A 9,632-nucleotide genomic window follows, 5' to 3' on the forward strand; every position below is an offset into this window, starting at 1 on the left:
TAGATAGTAAAGCTAGATCTTACCATATAAATTTTACCTAGGACGAGAATTCCAAGTATGAAGCTATTGGGTACAGATTCTAGTATATATGCTTCTGGACATGTATGTGAGCATGCACATGTATGCTTATGTGTATGTTTGGGGGATTGTGTGCATGTATTTATATCTGTAGGTTTATATGTATGTTTATATATCCTAGAGGAGGACACTACTAGGATAAGTAAGAAAGGGAGATAAATATTTATCAATTAGGATGCTCCAAGACAGTGCTAAACATATTTTCAAATATCTCATTTGATCTCTACGACAACCTTGTGAAGTATTATCATACCTTTTTATAAATTTTAAAAAAATTCAGTTACATATCTGGTAAGGTGATTTGACAGAAATCTAACTCCAAAGCTTAGTCTTTCCATTCCATTCTTACTGTTTTTCTGAATACAGCAGTCCTGAGAGGAACAGACAGGCATTCTTTTCTGAAATTGTCCTAAGAGATCCTGTAGGACCAACTCTATTCAAAGGATAACTTAAGTACAGGGATAAGAACCAACAGAGATCCCAGTGGGATAAGATTAAATCTCAAGAAAAATTGCAAAAGGCTAAGGTCCTGGACAAGATGATCTTAAGACAAAGACTATTTGGTGTGGGAGGAAAGCTAAATCATAATAGCTACCATTTACTCAGTAAGTTAACACATATACTACACACAGCAGATATTTTAGGACTTCATATATGTTACTTCACTTAATCATCACGATAACGTCTTCCAATTGATTTTTTCCCAAAAGATACAGAAATTGAGGGTGGAAGGATAACAATGCAGGAGTAAGGCACAACATAAACAAATTCAGGAGGTGGAAAAAGGAGGAACATCTTCAAGAAGGCAGTGAATAGTACAAATTGGCTAAGGCAAGAGAGAGTCAAAAAGAGAACAAAAGGTATAAGACTGTAAAGGAAAGGTGGAATCAAACTGGACCTGAAATGCCAAGCTAAGGAGTTTTTAACTTTATTCGGTAGGCAACAAGGGTCACTAAAAGTTTCTACAGGGTCAGAACTATGCTTCAGGAAAATTAATCTGACAGTTAAAGGGCCTAAACTAAGGTAATGAAAGGGCAAATGGTAGGAAAAGTAAAATGGAAGAGATGTTATAGAGACAGAATAATTTGGCCCGAGTGACTCAGGATATGGAGTTCTAATAAAAGGAATACCAGTCTACGGCCATGCTACCCTGAACAAGCCCAATCCCATCTGATTTGGAAGCTAAGCAGGGTGAGGCCTGGTTAGTACTTGGATGGGAGACCACCTAGGAAGACCAGGTGCTGTAGGCATAAAAAAAATAAAAAAATAAAATAGGGTCCTTGCAATCTGTAAGGTCAACCAAGCGCTGCCTCGCCTAAAAAAAAATAAAAAAGGAATACCAACCTAAACAGAGGACTAGAACTTTAGATGGGGAAAAGATATAAAAACATGTAAACTTTATCACTTACATTAAAAAAATGAAGAAGAATGAAGCAATGTATACTTAAAATAGAACAGTATTGGTGTTGACGAGTTTAGAGTAAAATTACATGTTTTGATGCTATCCAATTATACAGAAATAAGACAATCCTATATAATATTAACATCATAAGGTCTTTCAAATTTTCTTATAAAGCTTACTTTTAATTTTTAAAGTAAAAGGGGCATATAATTCTGAAAACATACAATGTTAGTACAGTATAACAAGTTAAATTAATTCTTTTTGGAGACAGAGATCTGAGTTTCAATACAAACTTGGTACTTGAGAATCTGTATGTCTTTAGTCTCAACCTCCTGCATAAAAAGAGGTAATTATAATGCTTCAGGATTGCTGTAACTATTAACTGAGGTAAAGCACTTACCACAATACCTAGAACAGAGTAAGCACTCAGTAAATAGTAGTGCCCTTCCTTGGTTAAGATTCCAAAAAATTAGCAACTGTACACAATTCCCTTTACCCAAGCCATTAGGTCCCAACCAAAGATAATCTGTAATTTAACAATTGGATACACCAGAGGAGTTCATTTGTTTTTGTTTTTGTTTTTTAAATGACATTCCTTTTACAGAAGTAATCCATGACTATTATGGGAAATAGATGGAAAAACACCTGACTTTTATATATAGCTCAGGCTCCACATCACTAAAATGAGGGATTTAAACTATTTTAGAGGGCACAATTTGGGGATCAGCCAGCCAGATATTTACTTTGTTTGGTTTGCACAGTATTAAAACAAACAAACAAACAAACAAACAAACAAACAAAACGGTAGTCAACATGTAGAAACTGGGAGAGTTAATAATACTTAGATACATTATTTCTGGTTTCTTTAATAATCAAAGACCTGGCAACATGATTCTGAATAAAAACTACAGACAGATACACCTTACTAACTCAAAACAATCTCCACCTGGATTTACTTCCTTATGCCTGGTCTCTGCAGAGTGGAGTTTTCAATCCCTTAACTAGTTAATTTTGGTTCCCCACAGCTTTAAAATTCTGAGAGACAACACTTGAAATTTAAAAAATACATGGTGACAATAATTTCAAATGTTTCTGGATACTGCTACCTATTCCAAGTTAATCTGAAAAACACTACAAGAACTAAATATAGAGTTATATTTGATAAACTGTTCATCAAAACAAACTATGAAAATATACTTTACCAAATATCACTACTGTTTATGCTACAGCCCACATTTAACTGAGCACAATGTGCCAGGCAGTATATCAAATCATTTAATCTTTTCATTACCACTTTGGAAGATTAGAAGAACTTCTATTCCCAAAAGACAGCAGAGGAAGTTGAAGCTCATAGAAGTTAGGTAGTTACTAGAAAAGCAGCAGAATACCATGCTCTTGACATGCTACATTAACAGTTAACATTCAATCAATTTATTATATTATACCTAACATAATACTTTGTATAAAATAAAGAATTCTTACATAAGATAAGACCTCTCTCTTGTTCATTTATCTTTACAGTTTCCAATGGAGTAAGGGAGAGAACTGCCATAATCATACATGACCTTCCAAAGAGTCTCACCATACTCAGAGTATGTCAGATTGTCCCCGGTATAACAACAACAAAAAAAAAAATGGTGGGGACAGGTCTAAGAACTACTGAAGAGAAGTATGTTATGTAGCTGTGATTTCTCTCCTTGTAACCTTGAAAACGCCACTGGAAAGTTATACATTTCTGATATTCAGGAAGAGAATGAGAAATGGTACTAATAGGCATATGGTGACTGCTGGAATATCTACTAAGTAGGATTTTCCGATGCACAAATTAATGGGATCAGATAACTGAATTGTCAAGCATTTTTTCTCACTTCCAGTAAATGGTAACGTACAACCTGAGACTCTATAATCCCACACAACTGGTAATCTTAAAAAAATCAACACATTACATAATTCCTATCAGAAATCTGTTCCTAAGAACAGGCATTATGCTATTAATCTGGAAGTTTAAGAAATAGGGAATAATAAAGTTTCATCAACACTGCACTCCTACATGTCCTAAATGAGGTACAATCATCAAGGTACCTAAAAACAAGATCATACCACTGAGCAAGCACCTGAGTGGACAAAAGACTCCAGGAATCCAGCATAGTTTAGGTGGTTAGCCAAGACTCAGTGAGCAAAGAACTGATTTGTGGCTGTAAAACCTGAACAAATAAGTAAGATTCTTGACAAGGCATAAAGTCGAGGTTAAAATATAAATTCTACAGCAACTTCTCAACCTCAGTGAGAAGTCTACAGAACATGATTAGGGGCTAGTTGTTTTACACAAGTTATATGCATAAACATTACCATAGTTATCTATATTGCCATCATATTAATCATCTTTGACTGAAGCTTAGCACAGAGCAAGAAGTTAGGAAACTACTGTACATGAAAAGGCAAGTTTCACAAGGTACTGCCAGGAAGCGTCCATGGGTTTCAGAGAAACGTCACCAAGATGCATGCAGGATCTTCCTGTGGTTTGCCTTGCCCACTTCTGGTTTCAGTTTTGAACATGTGCTGATCCCTAAGCTTCCTATAGCCCCCTTCTCAAGTAGCAAACCAAATTGTGAAGAACATATAGTAGGAATCCGTCCTAGAATAGGCCGATGGTTCCTACAGCTACAAAATGCTTAGCAAAGCTCCTAAGGTGACCAAGAGTCTTGTAAGGCAAGCAAACGAAAGGCCGAAAAGTCAGGTGGTGGCAGAATTAAGGGCTACATGCACTAGTCATATATGGAATATGGCTATTTCTAGTAATGGCATCCAGGGAGCCCAAATGGAACTCATTATGATCTAGTGCTTTTCAAAAAAAAAGTGGCACCTAGATATAAAGAAGTTGTATCCACACATATGCATGTATAGGTGTATGTGTGTGTGCATGTGTGTGTTTTCTAGGAGAACCATTCACAAGCACAGACAAACCCAAAGGAACATAGGCAGAGAGAAGAGTAATTTTTTGTGAATTCTCAAAACAGTACTAAAGATATGGCATTCCAACATTCTAATTTTATTGAATATCCACTACATTAGACCATAACCAATTCAGGGATAATTATTAATTTCTTGACAACAGAAATGTACTCATCAGTCCTTTCCAATATACCATCTAAGAGGCAACTTGGTAGAGAAAAGGATATGGACTTTGGTTATTTAAAGACCTTCTGAAAACCTGGCTCTGCCCTTTTAAACCCTGAACTAATACATTTCTGTCTGCTTCTTCACTAAAAGAGGAATAATAATAATCTTCTTCATGAAATTGTATTAAATGAAACAATTTGCAAAGTAGCCTAACATAGTACCTAGAAATGCATATTATTAGTTCACTTCCCCCGTCCTAAGAATATTGTTTACAAAATAAAATTGTCCAAATTCAAAACTAAGAGGTTCTGCACTCACACAAATGATATTATTTCAAAGGATCAAAATTATTCTTTTTACTACATTCCTCTGAAACAAAAATTTGTATTTTTTTAAAGTCAATTTTTTGAACACAAACAATGAAAACATGCAAAGTATAGGAAATAAAAAGTTACCCAAACACTTGAGGAAAAAGTTGACTTTATTTCTATGTGCACTTAAAATGTTACCAAGCCTAACATTTGGTTACTCTTATTTTTGCAGATAAGATAGACTTCAACAGCAGAGCAAGAGAGGCTCTCACAGGTTAAGATTAATACTGTATCTAATCCATTTATAAATATGGTCTTTTAAAATAACAATTAATACATAAATACACTCTGTAGAAAATTAAACCATTACAAGTAAGGCGAATTCCCTTTGCTTACCACTGAGGAAAACGATGCTGTACATCTTTTCAAATCTTTCCATCCTTTTTCTCATAGATATGTAGAAAAAATAAAACACATGATACTATATATATATATGTATATATATATATATATCTCACTAACTTGTTTTTTTAACTCAACAATACATCTTGAAGTTCTACCCTTTCATATTATAGATACATCTCATTCTTAGCTGCTACAGAATTGTGTATGAACATATTTAGCCATTTTACTACTGATGGACACTTAAGTTGTCTCTAATTGGTCTGTTTTACCAACAAGGTAACATTAAACTCTTTGTATATGCCTTTTCTGCAAATGTACAAGTGTTTCTACAGGGTAGGTATGTACAAGTAGAAATGCATAGGGTATATACATCTAAATATTTAACACATACTGCCAAAATGCTCTCTAACATTCCTTTACCAATTTAAACTCAGTAACAGTGAGGTAAGTAACTTTTCCCTAAATCCTCACCAAATACTGAAATTAACAAGCTTTTCTCTTTTCACAAACGGATGCTTTTTTAAAATTTGTATTTCCCTGATTAGTTTTTGTTAAACCTTTCCAGTATTTTCTTATGTTTACTGGACTTTTGCATCTCCTTTTCTGTGAAATGCCTATTCGTATCCTTTATTTTTATATATTTGTATGTACTTTTTATGTACTCTGGACAATAACAAATAGAGAGGTAGTATAGTATAGTAGGTTAAGAGTAACAAGATGGACTCTAGACCTTGTCTGCCCCATGTGAATGATAGCTCCACCACTCTCTAGCTGTCTTAGTCAAGTTACTTAGTTTACCTATCCTGTGCCTCAGTTTCCTCATCTGTAAAATGTAGATAACTGTACTTATTGTTAGGATTAAATTAATTAATATGCTTAAAGTGTTTAAAAACAGTACCTGGCACAGAATAAGTGTTATATGAGTGTTTTCTTTTTGTCTTAGGATTTGCTGCAAATTTCTTCTCCCAAACTACTGTTTGTCTTTTAACCCTTGTTTACCTTTCCTCAAACAGTTATTTCTCTAGCTCTATGCTAATATCAGAAATTACATAAGTAGATGAGATCAGCAACTGACTGCCCTCACTGGATCTCACAATCAACTTCTCAAGAATAAACGTAGGGATCAGCCAAAGAATCTGAAGTTTTAAAAATTATTTCGCTAAAAATGTAGCTAACTTCCTTATTGCATAAAGCATAACCACAATTCAGTAAGATTTATAATCCAGTAGAAAAATGGACAAATGAAATAGACAACTTCTCAAAAAAAAAAGTAAAAACAGCTCTTAAAATATGGGGATACCCTTGACCTCTTTCAGAAGAAGCACAAATTAAAACTGTAAATGTTTCTTTTCAGCTGACAGACCAGCAAAGATCAAGATGTTTTAAAATATACACGATGCGGGTGTAAAGAAATAGGCATTCATACATTGCTGGTAGAAGCATAAATTGCTATTGATTATATGAAAAACAATTTGGCATCGTCTTTCCAAAATAGGAATGCACATACTATTCATCAACTTAACATCTAGAAATTCAGCCTACTGATAGACATATGCACTCATATCAAAAATGACATACCTACAAGGTTATTTATTGCAGTAATGTGTGTAATGGCAAAGAACAGAAACAATCTAAATGAACATCAATAGGGAACTAGTTAAATAAACTGTGGTATATATCCAGGTGATGAAATATTATGCAGCTGGTAAAAATGAGGCAGTTCCCCATACATATGGATTTTAAAATTTTCAAATTACTGTTAAGTATAAAAAAGCAAGATGCAATGTATATATTTTGCTATTATTTGCATGCTGATGAGAGAGATTAATACTCATACATTTATGTTTGTAAATAAATAATCTCTGTAAGGATATACAAAAAAAAACTCGTAATGCTTGCTTCCGAAGAGGGAATGGCTAGGAGACAACAGAAGTAAGAAAATTTACTTTTCAATGTATACCCTTCTATATCTTTTGAATTTCATACCAGGTATTGATACTACCTAATCAAATAAATAAGTAAATTTTTTTAAAAAAATAATCAAATAAATTAAAACCTCCCTGTGATCACACCAAACTTTCTATTGGTTCCCTTTAAGTGGTCATGGTCATGCACAGCAGGTTGCTGTCACTCAGGTAGTTTGTGGCTAGCCTGTTCAACTGTCAAAAGAAGCTCACCATCCTAACTGGCCATTATCACTCTCTGTTGGACGTTTTAAACCTACAGATGTCCAGGACCACCCCAGAAATTCTGATTCTGTAGGTCTTAAGTAGAACCTAGATTATAATTTTTTTAAGTTCACAGGCGACGATGATGGGCAGTCAGGACTGAAAACAGCTGAGTTAGAGAATGACACAAATAGGGAAGCATCCAGGCTCAATCTTCATTTAGGTCACAGCCATAGTCTCATCACTATGTCCAACAACTTCATGAAGTTCTTAAAAAGGAATAGATGAAATTGTGTAGATGACACGATGAAAATCAATTACTACTGAATGTGTCACTAGATAGGCAGTGTAATCTTCGTATATTAAATGAAGTAAATTTTCAACATTATTACTAATGAATTCATCCTACAAAGCATTTTAGAAAGATAGTACTCATGGACTAGTGCCCAAAAGGCCATGGACTAGTGCCCAACTAGTGACACCTGGCTCTCTGAGTGTCAACTTCATTTGTAAAACGAGGAGAGAGAACAAGATATGTTCTCTACCTTCCAGCTCTAAACATCTATAATTCTCTAAGAATACAGGTATCTAAAAACAACTATTGCTTAGCATATATTTTTGGATAAACTAGTAAGGAACTTTTTTATCCCATTCACATTTTAGGTCCAATTCACAATTAGTGTCCTATCACTCAAATATGGATTATGTATTGCTGAATAAATTAATAAGCACAGGAAAAGTTTTTTTAGGATTCAATCATATAATAAATCTTAGACAAATATTTTTAAAATAGTGTACCTTATGCACAAGAGGTATACTAAATATATTTAAGGATTAAAGTAAAAGCATCTGATAATACTGTCTTAAACTGAATAGTTAAAGTTTAAAAGCGATAATCAAAGATAGTGCTAGAAAGGATGTTGAAGACCACACCAAACCTCTCATTTTACAAGTACGAAAATAGCTCAGCAAAGTTAAAGAATTTTTCTAAAGTCATTCTGTCACTAATGACATTCTTAGAACTAAGCTCTTAGTAACAAATTTGTTAATTATTATTCACTGATGTTTGCATGTGTATTGGTATAACCTTATAAGGTATATTATTTTAGCTAGAGATTTTTGGTGACTAAAATGACATACAAAACTGAAGATATATAATAGACATTTATTAATGTAGATAAAAAAATTTCTTTATTTACATTAACCAATGACTACACAACAAAATTGTTAGTAGCTCGCAAAAGCACAGAACTTCAATAGATAAAACATATAATCTCATATTATTGTCAAATAATTTCATAAAGCACATTAACAAAGGAATAGGATTAGCATCTATGATTAAAGGATAAAACAATAGTTTTATTTCAGTCACATTAGTTCCACAGTCTATTAGAGTCTATTCAAAGAATTCCAAGTTAAAAAAAACAAAACTATGAACTCATTGAGGTTTACCTCCTGTCTTCCTCAGAGCAAATGATTAGCAGACTGCTCTGTGAACTTTTACAAAGAACCCTTTTCTCTCATTTCTACACAATCTGAAAGATGGATTCTTCCTCCATCCTAAATAACTCATCATCTCATTTCAAATTTCTAACAATAATGAATTCTTAGTATGAACAAACCCTTTCTAAATCTTCCCCTCTATTATAATTTATCAAATAACTTATTTCAAATATCTGACAATAATGAATTCTTAGCATGAATAAACTCTTTAATCTCTCCCTCTCAATTCTATTGCATGGTCAATAAAATGTGTTGATTCATACTTTACTACCAAAAAATCCAAACCTGCCATGACAAATAAAAACATTTAAGGTGTAAGGTGTGATTATGAGATTTTTCTTTTCCAGGCTAAAGACCAATTAGTAACAATATTCATGGAATACAATCAGGTAACAAATTCAAATCCTCCAATAATAAGCAATCAAAGCATTTAGAAAAATTTAATCTTTTTCCTAATGAGGCAACTTTGGCAACAGTTCAAACCTAATCTCAGCTGGCACTGTGATTTTGAAAGGGATGAACTTCCTGCCACAGTCTTCTCTTAATAATACCACCTTTTCCTAGTTTGTTTAGCTGTAGTTTTATAAAACACTTTCATATATTGTATCTGAAATCCTCCTCAGGATACCATAGTGAGAGAGGTAC

At 33.5% G+C, this 9,632-nt stretch overlaps 1 protein-coding gene and 1 pseudogene across 2 annotated transcripts in view; one reads left to right on the top strand and one right to left on the bottom strand.

The window, feature by feature from the left end:
* The window catches only part of RASA2 (RAS p21 protein activator 2), a 100,268-nt gene that overhangs the window by 85,784 nt on the left and 4,852 nt on the right, over positions 1-9,632 (bottom strand). The gene's annotated exons all lie outside the window — the stretch shown is intronic.
* Positions 1,211-1,328, top strand: LOC111738129 (annotated as a pseudogene).

Source organism: Pteropus vampyrus, unplaced genomic scaffold (assembly GCF_000151845.1).
Source record: "Pteropus vampyrus isolate Shadow unplaced genomic scaffold, Pvam_2.0 Scaffold35, whole genome shotgun sequence".
In the NCBI taxonomy this organism is placed as follows: Eukaryota; Metazoa; Chordata; class Mammalia; order Chiroptera; family Pteropodidae; genus Pteropus; species Pteropus vampyrus.